The sequence below is a fragment of the Bos javanicus genome, chromosome 2, assembly GCF_032452875.1.
Source record: "Bos javanicus breed banteng chromosome 2, ARS-OSU_banteng_1.0, whole genome shotgun sequence".
NCBI classification, from domain to species: Eukaryota; Metazoa; Chordata; class Mammalia; order Artiodactyla; family Bovidae; genus Bos; species Bos javanicus.
The window spans coordinates 63,232,111-63,259,706 of NC_083869.1; the positions used below are offsets into that span (position 1 = coordinate 63,232,111).

Below are 27,596 nucleotides of genomic sequence, written 5' to 3' on the forward strand. Positions count from 1 at the left end.
TAGCCCTGCAAAGATGGTTCAGCATCAAAGACTGAGAGCTGGAAGTCATGTGTGTAACCTCTGACCCAACTTGCCCACTTTTGCAGAAGAAAGTGAACTGGTGGGAGGGAAGCACCAGCCCCCAGATCTCCTGACTTCCCAGCCTCCTGTCCTGTTCCAAGAAGACTCTGGTTACCCAAGACAGCACAGCTGCCCTGCATCCTCCACGGGTTCTCATTACCCACAGCAGAAAGGCTGTGGCCACCTCTTTTATCCCCTTGCTTCCCCTCATGCCTCTCGTCCAAGACTGTTTTCTTTTCCTGTCTTGTGACCCATGGTTCTCTTATTTCCAAGGAGAAATCTGGCCCTTCAAAAAAAAAAAAAACCCCACCAAGCATTGCGGTCTTCTTCATGGAGCTGCTCAAACAAATCACAAGCAGGTGCAATCCCCGAGCCCCCCAGTTCCGCTCCTGCTCCCACTAGCTGGAGGAAGCCTTCTCCTCCGTCACCAGAAAGTTTCATTTTGCCTGCTCTGGGAGTCAGTCTTTTTTGGATGCTCCAAGTTTCAGAACACACATCCCTTAGGGACCTGGGTGTAGAATGAAGCCAAATAACAGCTCTCATTTGAAAGCCAGATCCCGTATTTCCAGCCAGACACATAACTCTTCCCTACCGGGCCAGCTTGCCCTGGTTCCCAGCAGCGGCCTTTGAATGGCATGCCATTCTCTGGCATCACTGACTTGATGACAAGCGGCAATCCAGCAGATGTTTTTAGAGGCCATGGGATTTACAGCAGTGTTCTGTTAGGAAACTTTCGTTTTCACACCTCAACTTGCCTGGAAGGTGGCAAGAGAATGAGACACAGAGAAAACATAAATCCCGGAGTGCTGTGTAATGTTCTTTATTATCTTCTGTGGTCAGGCTGTACGATCAGTTTCAAGTACCTTGAGTTTTACCTACCTTTGTGCCTGCACTTCTGCTTAGTTGTATTCACACAAGCATATCTGAGGCTCACAGAGGCTCGTCACAAGCCAGGGTATCCAATCCTGGGAGTGCAATATATTTAAATGTGAGGACTTTTATCTTAAAATCTCACAGTAATGGTTATACCACACAGATCTGCCTTGTTAATAACAGTCACAGACAGAGTACTAAAGACAAGGGTAGTAAAGGACCTACCCACCTTACCATGGAGAATTCATTATATTACCCTTTATGGCAACAACCACTGACTCTGAAGATGTTTACCCTACATATGGAATTTTATGAGTCTTTCTCTATCTTTCTTGGAAATGCTACAGCAGACCCATTTTTTTCAACAACAACAAAAGGAAAAACCATTTTTCCAGAAGAGAAAAACCATCTGCCTTTCCAGCAAAACCTCTTTTACCTTTTTATATGAAAGATCTCTGCTGCTGCTGCTACTGCTAAGTCGCTTCAGTCGTGTCCGACTCTGTGTGACCCCATAGACGGCAGCCCACCAGGCTCCCCCGTCCCTGGGATTCTCCAGGCAAGAACACTGGAGTGGCTTGCCATTTCCTTCTTCAATGCATGAAAGTGAAAGTGAAGTCGCTCAGTCGTGTCCGACTCTTTGCAACCCCATTGACTGCAGCCCACCAGGCTCCTCCGCCCATGGGATTTCCAGGCAAGAGTACTGGAGTGGGTTGCCATTGCCTTTTCCATGAAAGATCTCTAGTTGACCTTTTTCTTGCCAAAGGAAACTTTAACCTAGCCTAAGAGGAATTTCTCTTTGTCTCTCTAACCAGTGCGGAACTCACCTTCAGAAGTTTATTCAATAAGTGCCTTAACAATTTATTTGTAGCAGCCCAATTTAATGCATCTAATTAAATACAGGTGAGCAGACAGGCTCTGGAATCAGATCTGAATTAAACCCCCAATCTGTACCTTCTGTATTAGTAAGGGGGCCACATGTCCCCATTTATGGCTGTTATCCTAGCTTCATCATTAATTTAATAGCACCCCTTTCACTCTCAAGAGTGTTCATATTTCAAGACTTCCCTGGTGGTCCAGTGGCTAAGACTCTGTACTCCCAATGCAGGGGGCCCTGATTAGATCCCTGGCCAGGGAACTAGATTCCACATGCTGCAACTAAGAGTTCGAATGCCTCAACTAAAGATCCCTCCTGCCAAAATGAAGATGAAAGATCCTGAGTGCAACAAGACCTAGTGCAGCCAAATAAGTAATTAAAAAAAAAAAAAAAGACTGCTCAGGTTTGGATGATAAATTATATGATCACCTTATAGTTATGTGAGTCACTCAAGACAGGACATTTAACTTTCCCATACTTTGGTTTCACATTTGTTCAATGAAAACGAAAGATTCTAATTTACAAGGCTGTCATGAGCATGAAATTAGACAGTGTCCTCAAGGCTTGGTTCCCAGGAGGGCCCAGTATTCCTGCAAACACTAGTTACATGCTCAAGAGGTCCACCTTCTGGAAAAGGCGTTATTCTGTGAGATCTTCACCTTTAGATTGTCAGTTTGAAGACAGGACCTGCATTTTCCATTTTTCATTGTGACAAAATCTATACAATGGAACTGGCATCTGTGTCCAGCAGCCACACAATTAATTCTGCCATCTCTGGCCAGCAGGTGAATCACTTATGGACATTTTAGTTCCTATTCTCTAGATCTTCAGGACTTCATTTAATCTCTCCACAAAGGTAGGATTAAGATCAAAATTATCCCCAAACCAAACCTCTGTGAAAAGTAAGCCAAGTGCTTGTGGCTCAAAACAGGAACAGGGGAGGGATAAGAGATCCTTTTAACTGAGTGAAAGCTGCATCCCTCAGCCAATGAGCTTGGTGAATTTCTTGCTTTCTTGAACCAAAAAACACTGGCCTTACCAATCCAATGATAGGATAGTTTCTCAATAAAAGGATCCAACGTATCTCATTTTAAAAATTAAGCCAAATAGTACCCACAATCTTCCACTTGCATCTGTAATAGCATCATCAGTTCAGGAAGCATGTGTTGTTCCCTTTTTACAAAGAGAGAGAAAGAAAAATGCTATCACTTCAGTGACAGCTTGTTAAAGACACCTATGTTCACATGAGCAGGAACAAGACCTTGTAATGGGGCTGATCTTACTTCAAGGTAGTGGTTTTGATCAATGAGAAATATGATCAACACCTAAACCCAAAGAAGTAGTCCACTGCCCAAGAAATAGGTCATACAATTAATTGGCGGCCCGGGTGTTTTCCTCATTTATGGGGGAAGGACCATTTCCCAGCAAGTAGGGTTTGGGGTGAAGGCTGACAACTTCATAAGGGGTGCCCTTTGTCCTGGGTGCTACCTTACCATTCAGTGAGTCTGCCCTAGAGGGTGCTATGCCCCAGCTGTAACACGCCTTCGTGAAGACGAGACATTTGAAACTATTCGATTCCAGTCTTAAATCATAATATTTTCTGAAACACAAAATGAACAAATACAATTCCATTATGTAATATGGTCGCTCAAGGTATTATTAGTATTGCATGTGTAAAGATCCCTCTTGTGCTCAACTTCTAAAGAAATAGAAAGGAAATTTTCAGCGTTTTCAGGCTCTAAATATAGAAGCTGTGGGACAAAAAAGATGTACATAGCAGCACAGCAGTAACTGCGTCTGGAGGACATCGAGGAACAGCAGCAGGCTATTCTGAGGTCAAGACAGTTCCTCCCCACTGAAGTTTCTAGTAACAGAAAAAGACTTACACCACTCCCAGAAATCCAGTTACAGCTGGGGCACGGCACCCTCTAGGGTGGACTTGCTGGGCAGCAAGGTAGCACCCAGGACAAAGGGCACCCCTTATGAAGCTGTCTACCTCCACTCCAAACCCTACTTGCTGGGAAATGGTCCTTTTCCCACAAATTAGGAAAACACCAAGGCAGCCAATTGAGTGATCTACTTCTTGAGCAATGGGCTACTTCTTAGAGTCCTGTGATTCTAAACTCTGAAACACACAAAGAGGATAACAGAAGTTAGGCTGTACACAGGGAATTTTCCTGCAGGATGTCTATGGTTTTTCTCCACTTGAAAAGCTCAACCAGAAATCACACTTCTGTTCCAGATTCAGACGATTGATACATTTGGTTTTAAATGCATCTTGTACCTTGTACTGATCAATACAAGCCTTCCCTGAAGACTGTTCCGACAATCTTGCCTCCTCGTGTCTGATAAGAGAATGAGCCAAGGGCAAACCAAGAACCGTTCTTTGACCAGGTCTAGGAAGAAAAAGCCAACTGGAGATAACTCCACGCCCCCTACACACCCATACCTGGCTGTCTTGGGGAAAGGCTGAGTCAGGAGGTAGTCAACTCCCCAGTGAAAGCAAGAGACAAGGCACAGTGTGGGGTTGTAGTGTCTCAAGGACTCCCCAGTTCTACTACACAATTTCTGTACCACCCAGACCTACACAGATTGATGAGGTGGTACTCCTCCAAATGCTTGAAATGCATAAAATACATAGAATTAGAGAAAACTTTTAAAATTGTAACATAGTAACACATTTGCTTCTTTGTTAATACATAGAAGGTTATAGCACCTCACTCCAGTACTCTTGCCTGGAAAATCCCATGGATGGAGGAGCCTGGAAGGCTGCAGTTCATGGGGTCGCTGAGGGTCGGACACGACTGAGAGACTTCACTTTCACTTTTCACTTTCATGCATTGGAGAAGGAAATGGCAAGCCACTCCAGTGTTCTTGCCAGGAGAATCCCAGGGACGGGGGAGCCTGGTGGGCTGCCGTCTATGGGGTCGCACAGAGTCGGACACGACTGAAGCAATTTAGCAGCAGGAGCAGCAGCATGTAATAACCACTGTAATTTCTAAGTCATAATGAGCGTGACATTTCAAGGTTATCTGTTAGATACCTAAAATGTGATACAAAAATATCAAATTTCTATTGGTGACAAAGTTGCAAACAATGCCAATATTACTGTGGATCATGACCAATATCCAGAAGTTAAGGGATTGCTCAATTTTGGTCAAAAGGGTGTGAAAATCAAGGTGTGATATTTTTCCACGCAAGCTCACAGATCCCCTTGAATCTCTTGCAAAGAGGCCTGTAGTAGTTCACATGAAAACTCAGGCGATAATCTCATTTCCTCCCCTACTCTTCAGGCTCTTGCAGAATCACTGAGATCTACATTAGAACCTGAACCCAGCAGGAGCCTCAGCTGCTGATAAGGGGGGCGGGGGGGGGGGGGGGGGGAGGATCTACACCCAGGAGAGTCTCTTGGAAGGAGGAGGATGGGGCCAGCATCCCTATTCTTTTTTTCTCTGTGGGCTCTGTGTTAAGGGTTATTTAACAGGTTGTTGTAGGACAGAAACCAATACAACATTGTGAAGCAATTACCTTCCAATTAAAAGTAAATTGTTTCAAATGTGGAGAAACACAGTTATTCAATTCAGTTGACTCATAGGTAGAGGGGAATTTCTTTCCAGATCACTTGACCTAGTGCTGTGGTATAAACTCTATAAGCCCCAAAGCTCAAGGCTTACAGCAAACTTCCACCTCTTTACTTCCTGAAATCAATTCTTAGATAAACTTCCTGAACACATTTTCAAACATATGTATTTACTGCTTTAATAGTAAGATCAGATCAGATCAGTTGCTCAGTCGTGTCCGACTCTTTGCAACCCCATGAATCCCAGCACGCCAGGCCTCCCTGTCCATCACCAACTCCCAGAGTTCACTCAGACTCGTCCATTGAGTCAGTGATGCCATCCAGCCATCTCATCCTCTGTCGTCCCCTTCTCCTCCTGCCCCCAACCCCTCCCAGCATCGGAGTCTTTTCCAATGAGTACTGGAGTTTCAGCTTTAGCATCATTCCTTCCAAAGAAATCCCAGGGCTGATCTCCTTTAGAATGGACTGGTTGGATCTCCTTGCAGTCCAAGGGACTCTCAAGAGTCTTCTCCAACACCACAGTTCAAAAGCATCAATTCTTCGGCGCTCAGCTTTCTTCACTGTCCAACTCTAACATCCATACATGACCACTGGAAAAACCATAGCCTTGACTAGAAGGACCTTTGTTGGCAATGTCTTTGCTTTTGAATATGCTATCTAGGTTGGTCATAACTTTTCTTCCAAGGAGTCAGAGTCTTTTAATTTCATGGCTGCAATCACCAACTGCAGTGATTTTGGAGCCCCCAAAAATAAAGTCTGATACTGTTTCCACTGTTTCCCCATCTATTTCCCATGAAGTGATGGGACCAGATGCAAATGAGACTAAAAGGAAAGTAATTTATAACAAACTAAACCTGTATTTCAATATGCAATTAGTTGGACAAAACCAATCTAGAAGGCTTAAGAAGTTAGATGCTTGTGTCAAAAACCAGGTGAGCTACAAGTGTTGACTAACACAGGTGGTGTGGTGATGCCATGTGATTTTCCTCATGGTAAATTTCCCAATAAACAAACCACAATCTTTCTTCACGGACTGGAAAAGTCAACATTTATTTGAAACATGCAAAATACTCCTCATGTGTAAGCTAGGTCTCTAGGTTCAGGTAACAAATGGGTTTTGTATCCAAGATCACCTTGTAACCAAACTGGTCAACCAGACCTGGGCTGGAGTCTTAACCTAGGCAGAGGCCCCTTGTCTCAGCCTAGGTTCTTTTTTTTTTCAACCAGATTTGCACAGCCAATAATAAAGTCATTGCTGCTTCAATGGCCAAAAAATGAAGCGGGAACCTAGTTCAGAAGTCAATTTAACCCAACTTGGCCAGAGACATCGAATATATAGGAAGGTGGAGGTAAAAGGATTTGAAAAGGGTGGGAGAAACATTCATGAGTTATCTGAGAACAGGGGTGTGGTTTAGACTTGGAGCTGTGCCAACTTGCTCCTTGAAAGAAAAGCTATAACCAACCTAGACAGCATATTAAAAAGCAGAGACATTACTTTGCCAGCAAAGGTCCATATAGTCAAAGCTATGGTTCTTCCAGCAGTCATGAATGGATGTGAAAGTTGAGAGTTGAAGAACTGATGCTTTTGAACTGTGGTGCTGGAGAAAACTCTTGAGAGTCCCTTGGACTGCAAGAAGATCAAACCAGTCAATCCTAAAGGAAATCAGTCAAATATTCATTGGAAGGACTGATGCTAAAGTTGAAGTTCCAATACTTTGGCCAACTTATGCCAAGAACTGACTCACTGGAAAAGACCCTGATGCTGGGAAAGATTGAAGGCAGGAGGAGAAGGGGACAGCAGAGGATAAGATGGTTGGATGGCATCACCGACTCAATGGGCATGAGTTTGAGCAAGTGTCGGGAGATGGTGATGGACAGGAAGGCCTGGTGTGCTGCAGTCCATGGGGTGGTAAAGAGTCAGACATGACTGAGAAACTGAGCAACAACAAATTTCTCAGTAAAAAAAAAATATATATATATATTTTTTTCCAAAGTCTTTTCAATTCCATAAGTCCATGATTTGATGTCTCTAAATTTTATTATGCTCAAAAATAATACTAATTCAGAAATGTGACAGTAAGGACTAGGTGCCACAAAGGGGTTCTGAAAGAACCCAAGGTGACTGTTTTCCAACCTTTTCCCGCTAATGGACTCCATTATATCACAAAAAGAGGCACTGCTGGAGTCTAATGAATAAATAACTAGCACTTGAATAGAATTTGTGTCCATTTTAAAATTCCAGCTACTTTCCACAAGAAAGCCTCATTTAAATTAGAAAGAAGGGGAGCATGCTTATAATGAAACATTTTCAAAACCCTTTAAAAGTTTCCTATATAAGTCAATCAGGTATAACATTAAATATTAATAGCAAAAACTTAATTGTTGAATCTAAGTGAATAAACCAGAGAGCTTGCGTGTGAAACAGGAAAAGCGTTAGTTTTCACATCTGCTGGATTTGTTTAGTGTAACTTCCAGATGCATTATGGGGAGAGCTAATGGCCCCTTAAACAGTATGTCTTCTAAATGGAGGATCACAGGTCAGCCATGGGTTACGAAACCAATTCGGAACAGGGGGTCAGAAAACTTTGCCTTCAAGAGCCGAAGTGTAATGATACCTTGGGCTCTGCAGGCCAGATAACCTCTGTTACAACTTCTTGACTCTGTCACTGCAGCTTGAAAGCAGCCATAAACAAATCATGAACAAAGGGGATTGGCTGTGTTCCAACCAGACCTTATTTACAAAATGGGCTGCAGGCCATGGTGCTGACTCCTGACCAGCATTTTTTAAACAAATAAAATATAGCAGAATATATCAGAGGCCATGAGGAGAGAGGATAGGTACTGTCTCATGAAACTTTTCTTGCTGCAACACATTTCAAACTGTAGTGTTGAAGAAGCTTCTTGACAGTCCCTTGGAAGGCAAGGAGATGAAACCAATCAATCCTAAAGGAAATCAGTCCTGAATATTCATTGGAAGGACTGATGCTGAAGCTGAAGCTCCAGTACTTTGGCCATGTGATGTGAAGAGCCAACTAATTGTAAAAGACCCCGATGCTGGGGAAGACTGAAGGCAATAGAAGAAGGGGGTGGCAGAGGATGAGATGGTTGGATGACATCACTGACTCAATGGACACCAGTTTGAGCAAACTCTGGGAGCTAGTGAAGGACAGGGAAGCCTGGTGTGCTCTAGTTCATGGGGTCGCAAAGAGTCGGACACTACCTAGCAACTGAACAACATACACATCTGTATATGTGAGCTTTTAGTAAATACGTATTTCTTACTGTAGGCTGAGGGTCAAAAGCCACCATATTAGAAACGATAAAAAGAATCTGAAAAGAAAAACACAAGTTTGCTTCTGACTGAAACTGGTAAGAGATTAAAGACTTTCATGTTCCCCCGTTCCCCCAAAAAAAGTAAAGAAAAAAGGGTAGAAATAATGGGCAAGTTCTTGAGTCTAACATATAATCTTAAAAATATTTTTTAAATGTATCAAAATTTTGAAAAAAGAATACGAATTAGTTACAAGTAGTCCAAAATGGTCTTCAAAAGGACATTAAAATCACTACTTATGCTCTGCAAACATCTGATATAAACTATATATCAGTTAGCAAGAGCTGCATAACACACTTCCCCAGAACTCTGTGGCTTAAAATAATCATCAACGCTTTCTGCAACTCTACACGTCAGCTAGCTGGTTCTGATGACCTAGGACAGATCTTGGCAAGATAAGCTCTGGAGACTTTGAGCATCTGGTCGTTCACTTGGGAGCCAGCTAGTCCAGAAAGGCCTCAACTGAAACAATTTGGCTCATTCCCCTGCATCTCTCAGTCCCTCCCTTAGACTAGCCCAGGCACACTTTCCCGGGGGTGGCAGGGATCTGAGTGAGCACGCCTAGCTGTGCAAAAGGCAATAGAAATGCGTAGGCTCTTAAACTCTGTTTATGTGGCATCAGCTAACATCCCAGGGGCCAAAGTAGTCATGAGGCCAGTAGTAGGGGAGAGGGATGGGGACTATAAGTTACAAGGCAAAGAGTGTGGACACAAAGAAGGAGGCCACTAATCGGGGCCATTAGAGCAATCACTCTGCCGCAGACATTATTACTGTTTGTCACCACCTTGGCAGAAACAGAGAGATTTTACATTATTTTAGTTTTCCCATTATCATTTCTCATTCTGGTTTTCCATTATCACTCCTAAGGCAGGAAGGCAGAGTGAAAAGAACACAGGCTTTGGAATCAATGAGATCCACTTTCTCAGCCTGGCTCTGCCACTTTTGGCTACCTGACCCTGGGCAAGTCTCCTTTGCACCTCAGTTTCCTCATCACAGCAACTACTAACATAATATGAGCTGGAACACAGAACATGTGTAGGTCAGTGTCTGGTTATCTCAGAACTCAAACCTTAGACACTGTGTGTTTGCGAATAGCTAAGTATATTCAAAAAGATGAGGAATAAGGAGATAGGCAAATTTTCTGGGGAGTAAAGTTTCTTAACAGAAAAGAACAGTTCCTTTACATAATAACTAAAAAGTCATTTCTTTACAAAGAGTTTTGGGGACTGTGGCAGGCAGGAATATGGCCCCAAGGATGTTCACATGCTAAACCCTGGAGCCTGTGAATATGCTACTAACAGGAGAGGTATGATGAAGTTAAGGACCTTCAAATGAGATTATCCGGGATTATCTGGGTGGGCCCAATCTAATCATATAGATCCTTGCTGCTGCTGCTGCTGCTGCTGCTAAATCGCTTCAGTCTGTCTGACTGTGTGACCCCATAGACGGCAGCCCACTAGGCTCCTCTGTCCCTGGGATTCTCCAGGAAAGAACACTGGAGTGGGTTGCCATTTCCTTTCCAATGTATGAAAGTGAAAAGTGAAAGTGAAGTTGCTCAGTGGTGCCTGACTCTTAGTGACCCCATGGACTGCAGCCCATCAGGCTCCTCCGTCCATGGGATTTTTCAGGCAAGAGTACTGGAGTGGGGTGCCATTGCAGTCAAGGAATCTTTCCAAGCTGTGGTCCCAGTATGATGGCAGAGTGACAAGGAGTCAGCCCAACACTGCTGGTTTTGATGCTGGAGGAACGAGGCACGAGCCTGTGAATGTGAGTGGCTGCTAGAAGCTAAATGAGGCAAGGAAAAGGATTCTCCCCTACAGCTTCCAGGAGTGCACACCTTGGTTTTAACTGGTGAGACCCCTGTTGACCTCTGACCCACAGCATAATAAATCAATAGTTTATGTTGCTTTAAGCCATCAAGTCTGTGGTTATTTGTTATAGCAGTGACAGAAAGATGATGTAATCTTGTCATCTTCATAGAGAGGCTGACAGTGAGGAAATAGGAAAGTCCCTCAGAGCCCCTGAACCAGGAAAAAGAAACTATGGAATCCAGAAAGCACTAACCAAGCATGGCATAAAAAAGGAAAGCTGCATCTGATTCTGGTTATCAGGGCAATTAAAGAAAAGACAGTATGACAGAATAAGCAACTCATTATCAGGGAAAACACGTTATTGCCGTCTACAAGGAAGTACAATAAAATCACTACTTATCCACACTATCTCCAAAGATCCCTGGTTATAACTGACAAGCATGTACTAGGAGAAAAAACGTATTTTAAAAATACTTCCACAGAAACTTCCTAAAGGTTTCATTTAACTGAGGGCTGTTTCAGAGATGCAGTTCCAACTCTGATCACATTCATTTCTGTTTGTAGATAATATGACAATAAGGTAACAAGCCGTAGTGGTGTGTGGACATGAACACACACACACAGTCACAATTTATGAGACTTCATGAGCCCACAAATAATGCTCATAAAGAGGGAGAAAAATATGTACACCCAAATGTACATGATGGATTTAAATGATGGATTTAAAAAACAGAACTCCAAGCCACAGCCAAAGAGGAACTCAAAATCAGAGAGTTTTTGGAACTTCCCTGGCAGTCCGGTGATTAAGTCTTCCTGCTTCCATTGCAGGGAGCAAGAGTTCAATCCCCAGTTAAGGAACCAAGATTCTCATGTGGTGCTGGCATGCGAAAAAAAAAAAAAAAAAGGAACACACTTAAGAATACCCTTGATAGATTAAACAGTCTACAGCAGATGAGTATGCTGGGCTCAGCCAACAAGTCAGACTAGTAGAATCCCACAGATGCAGGAGACACTAAAAGATGCCTCACATAACAGATAAGAAACCAGAGTCACAGAGCAGTGAGGTGACCTGCCCGAGGACAGCTGGCTAACTGCACAGAGACCTGCGCTGCCTGAGCAGCAGCTTACCTGTGCTGCCCAGCTGATCACATGACTCTGGGGTCACGCCCTCTGCGAGGCAATGGGGCGTCATGCCTATAGAGCCTGGCTCCTTGCTTAGAAACCCTTGGGGCCAGATGCAATTTTTTAACCAACCCGGGGTGGGGGAGGGGGATGGTGGCGGGAAACTCTCCCTTTCTGGCGCTCCCATCAGAATAGGAAATAAGGAATGGTGGACATATAGAAGAAAGTTGATAATATTTGCCCAAGAAAATTATACTGTCCTGTACTTATCTAGTACAGTGAAAAAGTACCCACATGAAAGTGAAAGTGTTAGTCCCTCAGTCATGTCTGACTCTTTTCGAGTCTGTGGACTGTAGCCCACCAGGCTCCTCTGTCCATGGGATTTCCCAGGCAGGAATACTAGAGTGGTTTGCCATTTGCTTTTCCAGGGGATCTTCCCAACCCAGGGATTGAACTTGGGTCTCCTGCACTGCAGGCAGATTCTTTAACCATCTGAGCCACCAGGGAGGCCCAACATAATGTTGCCTTTAAATCTAGCAAGCACAGCAGTTAGACATGATAGAAGGGGAGGAGGGAGAAACTGATCATCCTTAGCCACTGGAGCTGAGAATTCTGTTAAGGAAGGTAGGCCATTCTGATGGACAGAGGGGCTGGAAGCTAGGCTTGCAAAGATCTCAATTAAGACCGAGGATTCCTCAGTCCATGGGGTTGCAAAAGAGTTGGACACAACTCAGAGACTACACAACAACAACTCCTCATATGATGAACATTACTGGGGAGGGAGATGGAGAAAAATTCTAGGAGACGGGGTGAGAGAAGTATAGCGAACACAAGTACTAAGGGAAAAAAAAGAAGGAAAACAAAAAGATTGTACTTAGCAAGACGTATAGACAGTGCTTTCCTAAACAAGATGCGTGAAAGAAAGAACTGGTCATTGAGAACATTTCTCATTGGAATGTGCTGAGTTGCTCAGTCATTTCCGACTCTTTGTAACCCCATGGATTGTAGCCCTCCAGGCTCCTCTGTCCATGAGCATTCTCCAGGCAAGAATACTGGAGCGTGTAGCCTATCCCTTCTCCAGGGGATCTTCCCAACCCAGGAGTCGAACCAGGGTCTCCTGCACTGCAGACGGATTCTTTACCAGCTGAGCTACCAGGGAAACTCATTAGAATAAATACTAGTATATGAAAAAATTAAAGTTGAAAATAACAGATGGCCAAAGGAAAAAGGAAAAGCAGCTTCAAGGAGATTGTTGTCAAAGTCTCTATTCTTTCAACATAGTTATTTCACAGGGAAGCAATAATGAAGGTACGTAAACAGACTCTGGCCCAGCTTGTGGCAGTATCAACACTTAGCCGCTTTCTTGAGGGTGCTGTGCTGGGTCTCGAGGGTGCTGTGCTGGGGAACCAGAGAACTCCAGGAGTCTGGTCATCTTCTGCTCTTTGAATCTCAACTTCCCAAGAGGGGAAAAATAGCTTCACTAGGGGAAGCAGGTTATTTTTAGGCTGAGAAGGACCACAACCTTTTATTCTAAACATACAAAAACACATATCCCAAAAGACAGTGAGGGTAGAGGGCTAGATCTTCTTAGGTAAACAGTTCAACTGTCTACTAAAGAGTGTGCCAGCAAAAGCAAAAACAACTTGAGCTTCTCCTCAATCTCTTTTTGTTCAATACCGCTGTTTTATTTCTTTATTCTACACCTCCTTTGCCACATGTGTAGGATTATACGCCGGAGAAGGCAACGGCACCCCACTCCAGTACTCTTGCCTGGAAAATCCCATGGGCAGAGGAGCCTGGTAGGCTGCAGTCCATGGGTTCGCTAAGAGTCGGACTCGACTGAGTGACTTCACTTTCACGCATTGGAGAAGGAAATGGCAACCCACTCTACTACTCTTGCCTGGAGAGTCTCAGGGATGGGAGAGCCTGGTGGGTTGCTGTCTATGGGGTCGCACAGAGTCGGACATGACTGAAGCGACTTAGCAGCAGCAATAGCAGCAGCAGCAAGATTATATGAAATTTGAGGACTGAACGGAACGCTTGAGTTTGTTCAATCCCCACTTAGTCTCTAATGTAAAAATTAAAGCCCAAAGCAGTCCCATGGGCTGAATGAATGTGTTCTTCATTTGCATATTTGTTTTAACTGAATTTAACTCTTCTGTGTGGGCCCTGCCCAGGCCTAGACTTTAAACTCCATGAACAGCTGCTGCTACTGCTGCTGCTAAGTCGCTTCAGTCGTGTCTGACTCTGTGCGACCCCATAGACGGCAGCCCACCAGGCTCCCCCGTCCCTGGGATTCTCCAGGCAAGAACATTGGAGTGGGTTGCCATTTCCTTCTCCAATGCATGAAAGTGAAAAGTGAAAGTGAAGTCGCTCAGTCGTGTCTGACTCTCAGCAACCCCATGGACTACAGCTCACCAGGCTCCTCCGTCCATGAGATTTTCCAGGCAAGAGTACTGGAGTGGGGTGCCATTGCCTTCTCCGCCATGAACAGCTGGGACTATTTATTAACCACAAAAGTTCAGAATCAAGAACAGGTGAGAACAACGACGTGCCTAATGTGAGGCCAGTCAAATATAAGGAATAAAATGAAGAGAAACAGCACTCGATGGTACACTTGATGGAAAAATTCCATGAAATATGAAAATCTCTGTGGTCAAAGGAATATTTTGTGAGACTTCAGCTCTATCTAGGATCCCAGAGACACTGGGGAAACATCCTTACAGGCCTTTCATTGGAAATGTTGGGGCATAGCCCTGACTCATCTGCCAGATTACCTCTGGCCCACCCCATACCCCGAAAGGGTGGAAATCAACACCAAGCAGGGGACTTCCCTGGTGGTCCAGTGGTTAAGAATCCGCCTTCCAATGCAGGGGACAAGTGTTCGATCCCTGGTCCAGATACTAAGATCCCACATGCCACAGGGCAACTAGAGAAACCCACATGATACAAAGACCCAGCACAGCCAAAAAAAAAAACAACAACAAAAAACCACAGCCAGGAGCCCTAAGACACAGAGACAGAGAATGAATATTTAAGAATAAAATGTAAAAGCCTTCCCAGACTATATCCCTAAGATGTGAAACTTATAAGGTGACATAAGCAAGGGAACACCTCATATAAAGGCACTTAAGTTGCTCAGATTCTTCTATTTGGGTATGCACAAAAGACAGGGCCACACACACCTGCTCCCCACCAGACTGCAGGGTGAGACTGGATGTGAGCACACAGGGTGCTGGGAGTGGGAGGGACAGATGTCAAATAACCATCACATTCTCTTCCTGCGTCATGACTATAAACAAAGCAGGCACACATCTGCTTTTATCACTGTTGTTATCACTGTTCCTAAGAGACCAAGGTCCGGCTTTGCCACTGTCATCAAGCAGGGAGACTTCAAGCAGGTCCTTCTGCTCCTCTACACCTCCAGGACTGCAGCTAGAAAGAGAAGGGGTCCCGGGGGATCTCCTTGAGGTCCCTTCCAACCCAAGTGACTAAGACTCTTCTTGGCCTTGTTGGAAAGAAGGAGCTGGCCAGTACAAGGTGAGCTTGCTAGCCTAAAACTAAGCTAATGTGGACCCTGGACCTAGACCACCCAGGTTCAAATCCTCAGCCAGCTGCTTGCATGACCTTGGCCAGCTTTCATAACCTCCCAAATACCTCAGTCTTCCTACTATATAAACTGGGAATAACAATAGTCTCCATCTCAGTGTTGTAGCCAGGAGCAAACAAGATACAAATGAAGCCTTTGCCATCACATCAGGTATAGAAGATACATTTTTCATCTCCATCTCTCCAAGTTTCTTGCCCACCTGTTCTGGACATTTTTCCACCCAGATATACAATCACTGCAGATGGTGACTGCAGCCATGAAATTAAAAGACGCTTACCTCTTGGAAGAAAAGTTATGACCAACCTAGACAGCGTATTAAAAAGCAGAGACATTACTTTGCCAACAAAGGTCTGCCTAGTCAAAGCTATGGTTTTTCCAGTAGTCATGTATGGATGTAAGAGTTGGACTATTAAAGAAAGCGGAGAGCCAAGGAATTGATGCTTTTGAACTGTGGTGTTGGAGAAGACTCTTGAGAGTCCCTTGGAATGCAAGGAGATCCAACCAGTCCATCCTAAAGGAAATCAGTTCTAAATATTCATTGGAAGAACTGATGCTGAAGCTGAAACTCCAATACTTTGGCCACTTGATCTGAAGAACTAACTCATTTGAAAAGACCCTGATGCTGGGAACGACTGAAGGCAGGAGGAGAAGGGGATGACAGAGGATGAAATGGTTGGATGGCATCACCAACTCGATGGACATGAGTTTGAGTAAACTCCGGGGGCTGGCGATGGACAGGGAGGCCTGGCATGCTGCAGTCCATGGGGTCGCAAAGAGTCAGATATGACTGAGCGACGCAACTGAAGTATACAATCTTTGCTGATCACCAACAGAACACACTCTCATGGGTGGACAGAGACATGAAAGAGATCCAAAACTATTATACTGGAAGACTGTTCCATGTGGGATATTATTTTTTTAAAAAAAAAAGAAAAAGCATCTTACCAGCACACTAGGACTTAGCGCGCTGGGCTGAGAATGCAGCACTAGTGAGCGGAGCTTGAGCAGGACTGGGTGGGCGGGGCTTAGGCCGGATCAGTGGGCGGGGCTTAGGCAGGAGTCGAGGACAGTACACCTTACTTCAAGGACCAGCACCTACCCGCAACCCCTAGGGATGCAAAATCAGTGAGGCTGTTATTCTTCTACAGATAACCTTGAAGTGATGACATTTTTAAACAAACTAAATCAATTGCAAACAGCAGTACTTAACTCTTGCAGATAAGGAAGTATTTGGGTACATCTGGCTGCTGAGTTCATAGGCGACAAGGTGGGATCAATACTCCTTAGCCATCCTAGGCTGCTGCCCCAGCTGGGGCCAAGGTCCAGCAAGCATTAACACAGGCATGGCAGTGGTGGTGGGGGGGGTGGCGTTTAAAGGGAGAACTGCCCCCACAAGACCAGCCACAACAGCTTAACCCCCCTGCCTGTCCAGATTTTTGAGGCTGGACAAAGGCCCTGACAGAAAGGCCCCTGTCCTGTTTCCAGAAGGGTAGGTGCTCAAACAAGAGAACTGTGGGATTCTGAAGAAAAAAAGATTCCTATGACCTTTCTCATGCACACGTACAGCTTTCCAGATATGACAAAGTCAGGGAAGGATAGACTTAACTCTGGTAATGAAAAAAATGAGGAAATGGCAACCCACTCCAGTGTTCTTGCCTAGGAAATCCCATGGATAGAGGAACATGGTGGGATACAGTCCATGGGGTTGCAGAGTCCAACATGACTGAGCGCACACACAAACAAAGTGGGCAAACACAGATCAAGTTCCAACTCTTCTAGCTGAGAACATTGTTACAGGACTAAGGCTCCTGGAACCCATCTTGGCAACTTTCCAAGGGCTATTAGTTTGCCTTAACACAGGGAAAGAGAAAGTCAGATGCATTAAAAGTGAGAAGATAATTTTGAAGGAGGACGTCTTCATACCCAGCACCAGCACCCACCAAACCCGGCTCAAAGTGGCTGCCTGATAAACACTCAGTGAAAACCCTCAGATGGCACTGAGGTTTACAGCTATGCTCAGACTTTGAGTGTTGACTGTTTAGGGGCATGGCTTAGACTGGCAGCTTTAAGAAGATGGGGTTGGGGAGACCTTAACTCAATTTCAAACAGAAATCTTAAAGTTTAGCCATCTATTCAATATTGTGGAATAAACCATAATGGAAAAGAATATAGAAAAGAATGTATATATGTGTATGACTGAGTCATTTTGCTATACAGCAGAAATTGATACAACATTGTAAATCAACCATACTCTGATTTAAAGAAAAAAAAATTTTTTTAAGTTTAACCATCTTCCAGCCATTAAGACTGACTCTATACTTCAAAGCAATTATGAACTTTAAAGGCAGCCTAGTAAAACGTGCCCTGGCGAGTACCAAATTTATTTCTCACGTAAGACTCTCAACTGTCACCCACCTGGCACTCTCTCAAAGGTATTACCTCTCTCTTTCTTAAAGTACCTAGATTCTGAAACACACGCATCTTCCTTCAGCCAAAACTATCTGTTAACAGTTCACCTGACACCAAAACTCTTCCCCCAAATTTGACATCCCCTCTAACAAACCCCCAGAGATCATGCCCCCCACAGCACCAACTTTTCCAAGACCTCCTGTGGTAACATCAGTGCAGAACACCACCCTCAACAGCCACTCCAACCTCCTACAGCTAGGAGGCCAAGACACACGAGGAGGAGAAAAGAAAGAATCCTCTCGGCTCTTTAGGCCTCTAGGAAAGGAGCAGAGCAACTACCTGCCTGGAGGACCAGAGTGCAAAAGGACAAGAACTTCCCAAACAAGGTCTTATTGATGAATGCTCCTGGCAAGTTTCCAGATAGCTCTGCAGGGGACAGTGGTCACCATCTGTCCCCTGCCAAAATCAACCTGAGAGTGACTCTGCAATGACTTAGAGCATTAAGTCTCTGCAATGACTTAAAGCCACAGGAGTATTAAGAGGCTCACTTCAAACAGAGGAATCAAAGGCACTCCCTGGGCTAGGATCATGGGGATTCTGGCGCTGCAATGCTTTTGGAGGCCAACTGGGCAAAGGCTGGTTGGTGATGTTTAAACTGAGAAAACTCAACAGGAAGGGAGCAAATTTGAATTCCTGTGATTTCCTAAGGTCCCTTCCAGCCCCAAGCTGCTACCAGAGAACACTGCATATGCACATACATGTGTACATGCTTCTTTATAAAAATGCATGTACGGATGTGTGAATATATATATATGAGTACTATATTCACAATTCCAAACACAAAGCACTTGAGATGTGCACACCTGAGGCAATTCAGAGACGCTTAAGCTGCTGGCACACAGATGCCACTAGCAGATCTGAGCACAGCCACCCAGCCCACCTGCCTGTCACTGCAGGCACCTTCAAACCAACCTGCAGCCGCTAGTGTAGGCTCGAACCCTGCAAAGTCCCAAACTGGTACAGTAGACTCCTTTCCCAGTGACTCCAGTCACAAGTATCCCAGACTCGAGAAGGTGGGCTGGAACCAAGGAGGGGATGAAAAAATGTAAAGACCAAACCTCTATCCAGAAACCCAGGTCTGCCATTCAGGGGTCCGGCAGAGCAGGGTCCTTCTTCTCCCCTCCCCCGCCCCCGTCCCTAAAAGAGGCAAAAGGTCACCCTCTTCTGCCAATGCCATCACCTCTTCTCAGGGTCTCTCTACTTCAAGTTGACTACATGGATTTCGAGTTAGTAACTGAAGAAACTAAAAAGTCTAGAAAGCGGAGCTTTGCGGAGCTTTGCTGTAATCCTAACAGAGCTAACCAAATGTGAGGGTTTCCTACCTCAGCCCTGAACAATAAGAGCGAAAAGAATCTGTGCTGTGTGTGTGTGTGTGGGGGGGGGGGGGGGGGTTAAGGGGGCGAGGTAGGCGGGAGGAATAAAAGTTCATTTATTAAGAAACACCTGTTATGGTTTACCCGTCCGTGAAAAACATTTTGGTGATTTTCTCCAATCAAAATCGAAGAACTTCTAATCCGAGTTAAGGATCAGGATGTAGGTAGCTAAACTGGGGGACGGGGTGGAGGGGGGAGGTGGGGGGCGGTGGGTGTGTCTCTCGGAATAAAAACCCACGGAGTCGCTCAGGTCCTGGCAATGAACGGAGGCGGGGCGCACCGGCTTCCCACCCGCCCCTCTTTAGAATGAGATTCCACCTCTAACACTCGGATCCGAGATGTTTACAGGTGCAGTACTGTCATTCCCTGGGGAACCCCGCACAAACCTCAGCCTTCCCCTCCCCAACTTCACCGCCCCTAAAGTGCCCAGCCGTTCCTAACTGGGCCGTCAGGGCCGGGTGCAGAGGGAGGTGTCCGCCCTGGGCCGGGCCTGGCAGTCAGCGACAGGAGTACCGGGCCCCAGACCTCGACTCGGGCATCTCTGAAAACCCTCTGCATCGCCAGGTTACCTCAGCCCGCAAGCGCCCGGCACCCTGTCTGCGCTCCAAACGCCGCCGGACAATGCAAGCGCCACCTCTTTTCTCTTCCGCGCGGCAGCTACGAAACCACGGCTTTGTGTGTGACAGCAAGTGTGTGCGCGCGAACGTCCCCGGGCTCACACACCCCCTTCCATCCAGTCTGCTCACCGCGCCTGGTCCGCGCGCGCGGCGAGCGCATCCCGAGCGGGTCCTTACATCAGGCGGCCTCACCGCCATGCTTCTGGCCACCCGGCCTCGGACCTGGCCTCGGGAAGCTGGGGGCGACATTCACGCCCCCGTTCTCAGCCGCAGGGACGACCGATGGGAGCAACGCCGGGAGCCGGGCAAAGACGAGGAGGCGAAAGGACCACTGACGCGCGCCGCGCCCCCAAGTTTGGCAGCCGAGGGCCGGGAGGGGGCCGGGAGGGGGCCTGGGCGGCTCGCGACTAGGCAGGAAGTTCCCAAGGCCGCACTGAGCATGCTCTCGGGGATTGTGTGAGCGGGTGTGGGCTCTGCGCTCCCCGCAGCCTCTCCGGCCAGGCAGCTTCCAGAGCGCGGGCGGGATCCGCGGCCCGCGAAGGTCCCTTAAGGGTGGGGGGCACCCCCAGGCTTCCCTGGTCCCCTGAACCAGAGCACCCGCCCCCCACATCTCTCTTTCCCAGGGGCCAGGAGCCAGCCTTCCTTCTTTTACTCCCCAGCGGCCGGTGGCTGAGCCCGCCCTGCGCTCCCAGGTCCCGGGCACCCCAGCCCGGCCCACACCCTCAGCGTGACCCCACCAAGCTCCTCCGGGGTCCGAGCGCCCATCTACCATCCCTGGCTGCTCGCCTCCAGTCCGCGCAACTAAAGCCTTCTCCGGACAGTCCCTTGAAAAGCCCACAACCCCCACTTTCCAAGGGCCATGGAGCCCTGCAGTCTCCCCTGGGAAGCGGTTGCCCCGGGCAGGTGGGCGCCTCAAGGCGTATCCCCGGCCGCACTCCCGGGTCTCTCAACCCGGCCAGGGCACCCAGGCAGGCGGCCGGGTAGCGGAGGGCGGAAGACCCCAGACGGGCAACCCACGGTGCAGACTCTTCCCCCACCCCCGCGCCCAGCTCCCCGCGCCCTCAGCGGTCCCTTCTACGTTCATCTCCCCGCGGAGATGGAGAGCTTCGACGCGATCGCCCCGACCCACTGGCTCTCACCTCCTTGTTTGAGCGGTAGCAGCAGCCGGGAGTGCCTGCCAGCCGCTGTCTCCAGGGGAGCCCAAGGCGCGGCGGGGCACGGGGTCGCGGCGCCCCGAGCCTGCGGCGCGGCTACCTGGGCTGGATCGCGCCCGGGGCCGCCGCGGCAGCCGCGGGAGCCGCAGGGCCGCCGCTGAGCGGGCCGCGGCAGGGACAGTCTGCAAACTCTCAGCCCTGGCGGGGCCGCGCACGGCGCGTCCACAGTCGGCCTGGACACTGCAGAGACGTTCCTCCAGGGCTCAGCCGACCAGGGCGGGGGGTCTGTCTGCAATTTCTTCCTTCCCTCCCTTACGGACCCCTCCAACTTCCTTCCAGCTTCTGAGCTCGCAGCTCTCTAAGGCAGGGATTCCGGCCAGGGACGTTCGGCAAACTCCCCGCCCTCCCCGCGGAGCGCTCAGCCAATTCGGAACGCCCCAGCCTCTCAGGGGCCGTCTGCAAACTCCCAACCCTGTCGGAGAGGACTTCTACCAACCCTTCAATTCCGCAGCCCAAAGGGAAAAGGGAGCAAGGGAGACACTTTGCGGCCACAAATAATAATCTAGCAAGGTCAGGGGCAAGTATGCACATACTGATGTGACAGTGCATCCTCCAGAGAGGTGCAGTCCAGGCCACTCAGGACCAGGGACCTTCCTCCAGCAGTGAAACCCAGTGGGGGAAGATTAGGGACTCAACCATCTATAGGTACAGGCTGCTTGAATCAATGCCTTGAGTCTCAATTTCCAACTTTGGGGAACGGGTTACATGAAGCAGTATAAATTTCAGCCTGGTTTTTGTGACCTTGAGCAGGCCACTTAACCATCTGAATTCAATTTCTTTATCTACGAACATAATAAATGGCGTTTCTTGAGGTTATTTTGAAGATGAAATAAAATATACCTAAAGTGCTTAGCAATACGTGGCACATAGTAGGTGTTCAATAAATAAATTCCATTTCTCTTACTCCTTCCCACTCCCACCCCCAGGTTTTATGAACACCCTGGACCGCCTAACCGAATGTTGCACTGTTATAAATTCAAAAAGAAATAAAGCATCCCATGCCCTGAAGGCACCACAGAGAACATTGACTGACATGACATATTAAATCCAACCAAGCCCCAGGAGAGAGAACATTGTACATTTACGTCTCTAAGTATTATAGATCCTTGTTAAGCAGTATCTGGAATGGAAGGAGAGTGGCCTGGTGAATTACCTAGGGGTGGAAATGACAATGTTAATAACCCCATGGAGTTCCAAGCCCTTGTCACTGCAAGTTACTGTATGAGGGTTTATGTTCAACTTTTCCTTACCCTCCCTGCAGAATTTCTCCACCCCCATTTTACTGTTCCCCTAGGGTATTCTTTCTTCAACTTAGATCACCCTACTCTGATGCTCACCCTCTTCAGCAAAGGCATTTAAAAACTAAAGATAATGGAGTTCTTAGACCCTAGAAATGACTTAGTCCAAGAGCCTCACATTGTAAGTAAGCTATCGTGGCCACCCAGCTGGTTAGGGAGGTCTCCTGTCTCCAGAATCTTAGTATCCATAGAACACACCCTCTAGCCTCTCTTGCAATGAGCTACTCTAGGCTCTAGGCACATTAGATCGATCAGGCATACTTTTAATTCAAGCTGAAGGAAATGACTCTACACTTCCTGACCAGATGAGCCCCAAATTATCAGCCACTTAGATCCTCTGCTGTCAGAAACTGTCTGGATAATGACCAAAAACCACAAAGAAATCTGTATGGGCAGGATGATTCCTCTTAATGAGACCTTTTGGTAAAATCCCAGGAATGTTGGGAGTCACGTTTTTCTCTCAGTCCCTTGAAAGAAAAACATCTCTCCCTCTCTGGACACTGGGAGGGAAATAGAAGAATGGTGACATCTGGTGGTCAGGACTTTCTGTGCTTTGGATACGGATGGTACAGATTCTGATCCTAATAAATTCACTTTGAAGCCAAGTTCCTGCAGGTGCTTAATAATTGTACCACCTGGTTGCCTAGTGATTTCTGAAAGACATCAATTATTTGAACTCTGAGGACCCACTGCTATAAAGGATATGACAGATGATTATTATTTCAGGATATTTTTTATACAAAACAGTGTTCTTGCCTGGAGAATCCCAGGGACGGGGAGCCTGTTGGGCTGCCATCTATGGAGTCGCACAGAGTCGGACACAACTGAAGCAACTTAGCAGCATGTGTATATAGAGAAATAAAGTATATTTAGGTGTAATATTCATATGTATATATATCATATGCATTTATATAATATATATTTGTATTACATATATTCTATTTGTATGAATAATATACTTCAGTGCTTTTGAGGGAAATTATATTATCTCAATTGTTTTCTTTATAGAGTTAAGGTTGTAACTTATAATAATAATTGCTAAAGAACACCACTTATAGATGTAAAGATGCTTACTAGGATGGAGTTGTATGTTTCATCACTTTCTCTCAAGAGAGAATTGATTACAAGTTTAGAGAGGAAGAAAATAAGACAGTGGTATTTCAATAGTGAAAGCTCTGGCAGCTGATGGTCAAGCCCAGGCTTACATGATGAACAGTGATTCATTTTCTGCATTTCACCACTTGTGAACAATGGTGTTAGGTTCAAAGAAGAAAATGTTTGAAATTAATTCACAAAAATGCAACAGTGTCTGTTGGTGTTACTAAATGTTCTCCATTTCTTTCCATGTTTGTTCCAGGTACCATCCTTTAGATAATTGCTCAATTATAAACTTAGAAAACACAACTCTGTCCATACAATCAAGTCCATTGTTTCTCAGAATTGCTTATTAAATTCTATGTGAATTATGTTAAGCTCTTTAATAATTTATAGAGTAGATTTTACTGTAGCCATTTTATAGAAAAAGAAGCCAAGACTGAAAAGTTAGCTAATAAACTCACCAGAAGGCACTCTTGAGTAGTCAGTCAGGATTAAATGGAAAATTTTCCTGACCCTGGAGCCCTGAATCTTTCTACTATGTTGTGCTGCCCACCCTCAGGAAGAAATGAAGATCAGAAACCACTCTGAAGGGCACACTGAAAACTAAAGGGGATACTTAAGGTACTACAGATAAACCACCTTTCCTGACCTATTCATATTGAAAATTATAAGCCACAACGTAACAACTGTACATGTAAACCTTATAAAGCTGAGACTCATGTGATTCTGTCTTTGGAGCAGCTCTCCCAAGTAAAAGAATGTTTTTCCTGCCCAGTACCTGACCTATCTTTAATGGCTTGAGAATTATCCACTATGTAATCCTGAGTGACTCCTAACATTCCCATTAATGATTGTTGTTCCATCACAGGTAATTTTTAACTTTTATACTTGTTTATAATTGCTTATAATGGAAATTTCTGTATTTCAGATCCTATTAGTCTAGTCTACTGTCGCTAAATTGTGTCCGACTTGCCGGGAGCCGGCATATTGCATATTGAGTGCATATTGCATATTGAGTGCAGCATTTTTCAGGATCTGGAATAGCTCAACTGGAATTCTATCACTGCCGGTAGCCAGTGTGAGGAGCTCCGCCCATGACAAAGGTCATGAGGAAGGAGGCTCGGCATACGCAAAGGCGGGATCGAGCCTCAGGAGTCCCCCTGGAAATTCTCGAGCATTTACACCCAAAACCAGAGTCTGCCTACTTTCTGCTTTGTGCTTTCACCTACACCTCTGACTTTACGGGGGGCTGTCCCCCACTACCTCTCTGAAAAAAAGAGTTAGCTTACAGCCAGTTAATAATTCCTGGGTGTGACAGTATTTAACCTACAAACTCCTTTGGAAATCCTCTAGCCTGCCTGAATAGGTTTTTCCGGCCACATATGATTGTTCAGAGCCTCTCAACTGTGAGAGGCAGGAGATGTTCTAAACTGTCTAAACACAGATTCTTTTGAGTAGTTAAAAGATTGATTAGAAATTGTATTGGTGAAGGGATTTTCACTTGTTGGGCCAATGTTTGCTGCTAAGTTTCCATATCCCTTACCTGCTGTGTCCCTGGCAGTGTATTGATTAATATAATTGGTGTAAGTAGTAGCTTTAATGTTTGTAACCTGGGACCCTTGAGTTAATTCTTTTTCTTGTTATAGCCCACCACACCTTTGCTCTGTAGGAATGCAACTTTATCTAATGCTTTTGGAGGGTGGTGCTTGACTTATCACCTTTAGAGAAAAATAAGTTTTCTGAAGAAAGGGTCTTAAAATGTTAACAGGCCTCCGGGCCAGAAGATGATGCAAATCACCTAAGCTTTTGCATATGATAAGTTTGCAGGAAGAAAGCCTGGCTTGCTGCATGACTCTACCCCTTCCTCCATTATCCTCTATGCATAACTTAAGGTATAAAAACTACTTTGAAAAATAAAGTGCGGGCCTTGTTCACCGAAATTTGGTCTCACCATGTCGTTCTTTCTCTTACCTTCTGGCTGAATTATTCAGCCTCTTTTCTCCACTGAATTTCCTCACTGAGCTATCCTTATTTCAGCCTCTTTTCTCCACTGAATTTCCTCACTGAGCTATCCTCATTCTATTACTCTTTATATCCTTAATTAACGTTTAATTAAGCAGTTGTTTCCTGATCTTCGCCTACGCCGTCTCTCCTTCGAATACTCTGGATCAGCCGGGGCTCGTCCCCGGCACCGACTCTTGTAACCTCATGGACTGTAGCCTGCCAGGCTCCTCTATCCATGGGATTCTCCAGGCAAGAATACTGGAGTGGGTTGCCATTTCCTTCTCCAGGGTATCTTCCAGATCCAGGAATCGAACCTGGGTCTCCTGCATTGCAGGCCAATTCTTTACTGACAGAGCTACAAGGGAAGCCTTCTCTTGGAAGACAAGTTGGTCCCAGTAGTGATTTGAAGGCAAATTACACTTGAGAATGTCAAATGTTTACAAATTTCATACCTTAAAAATGATAGAGTATATTTTAAAGATAATCATAATGCTTAAGATGATTGTAAAAACAGGAGAGTTAGGTTTCTTCCTATATATGATTGTATTGATGGTGCTTTATTAGTTTCCAATTGCAAAAGTAACAAATTACCACAAACTTGGTGGCTTAAAATAATGCAAACGTATTATCTCATACAGTTCTGGAGGTTAGAAGTTCTAAATGAGTATCAAGGGGATAAAATCAAGTGTCAGCAGAATTGGTTTCTTCTGGGGGATCTAAGAATTCCTTGCTGCATCTATCTTCTAGAGGTTGCAGCATTCTTCAGCTGCTGGCTACATCACTTCAATCTTTGCTTCTGTCATCACATCACTTTCTCACTACCTCCATCTTATAAGAGCCCTGTGATTATATAGACCACTTGGATAATCCAGGATGATTGTCCCACCCAAAGATGCTTAACAGTCGTAGCTGCAAAGTCTGTTTTGCCATATAAGGTAATATTCACAGGTTTCAGAAATTAGGTTGTAAACATCTTTGTTGTTGTTGTTCAGTCACGAAGTCATATCCAACTCTTTTTGACACCCTGGACTGCACATGCCAGGCCTCCTTGTTCTTCACTATTTCTTGGAGTTTGCTCAGACTTGTGTCCTTTGAGTATGCGATGCCATCCAACCATCTCATTCTCTGTCCCTCCCTTCCCCTCATGCCCTCAATCTTTACTAGTATCAGGGTCTTTTCTAGTGAGTCAGCTCTTTGCATCAGGTGGCCAAAGTACTGGAGCTTCAGCATCAGTTCTTACAGTGAGTATTCAGGGTTGATTTCCTTTAGGATTGATTGGTTTGGTCTCCTTGCTGTCCAAGGGACTCTCAAGAGTCTTCTTCAGTCCTGGAGGATCCTTCAGCTCACCAGACTGTCTTCTGGCCCCTAAAGATTTACATCCATCTCACATCAAAATATATCACCCTTTTCCAACATCCTCCAAAGTCTTAACTTATTACAACATCAACGTACAGTCTAAAATCTCTTTGCATATTTATCAGTTTGACAGTTCCAAACCACTTTACTAAATCATGGAAATTAAGATTGAGTGAGACTGTGGGTATAATCCATCCTCGGCAAAATTCTTTTCTGTCCCTAGACCTGTGAGACTTGAAAACAAATGATCTGATCCCCCAAATAGAATGGTGAGATAGCCATAGGATAATAGTTAGAGACATTCCCATTCAAAAAGGAATAAAATAGAAGAAGCCACTAGTGCTGAGCAATTTTGAAGTCCAACTATGAAACACTATTTCAGGGCCTATTTTAATCTTCTGTGGCTCTACTGTCTAAGCCCAGGAATCCACTCTCAGTCATGCTTCCTTTTTAAAGAAGAGTAGGACCAGTTTTCACCTGAATAGTTTAACCCATCTGTTTCGTGCGTGTGGAATTTTGGGAGTTCAACAGTCTTTTTAAGTTTTGTCCTCTCTCTGTTCCCTTCAAGTTCAAGCTGGCAATATTTCTTCTCATATTACAACATCAAAAACCTCATGGGTCTCCCATGCTTGTCCCAGAGATGTCTTCCATTAGACAACATGCTTCTCCACATATTTTTGGATAGGTCTTTGAGATGGCTAAAGAGATTGATGGATCACATGCTTAATTTTTTCAAGGAAATCATTGTACTACAGAATATATATATATATACACACACACACACATAAATACATACATATATATATATATGTTGTTGTTCAGTTGCCAAGTTGTGTCTGACTCTTTGAAACCCCATGGACTGCAGCATGCCAGGCCTCCCTGTCCCTCACCATCTCCCAGAGATAT

The 27,596-nt window shown here is 45.5% G+C and overlaps 1 protein-coding gene across 6 annotated transcripts in view; it reads right to left on the minus strand.

The window, feature by feature from the left end:
- The window catches only part of MGAT5 (alpha-1,6-mannosylglycoprotein 6-beta-N-acetylglucosaminyltransferase), a 398,273-nt gene extending 377,019 nt beyond the window's left edge, over positions 1–21,254 (minus strand). For 5 of the 6 annotated variants that reach the window (XM_061439539.1, XM_061439514.1, XM_061439503.1 and 2 more), the window contains exon 1: positions 20,860–21,253. The gene's annotated coding sequence lies outside the window, so the exon portion shown is untranslated. Of the gene's footprint in view, positions 1–20,859 lie in introns of all 6 variants that reach the window. The other variant, XM_061439540.1, reaches the window with a different exon arrangement.
- Between the last annotated feature and the right edge of the window lie 6,342 nt (positions 21,255–27,596).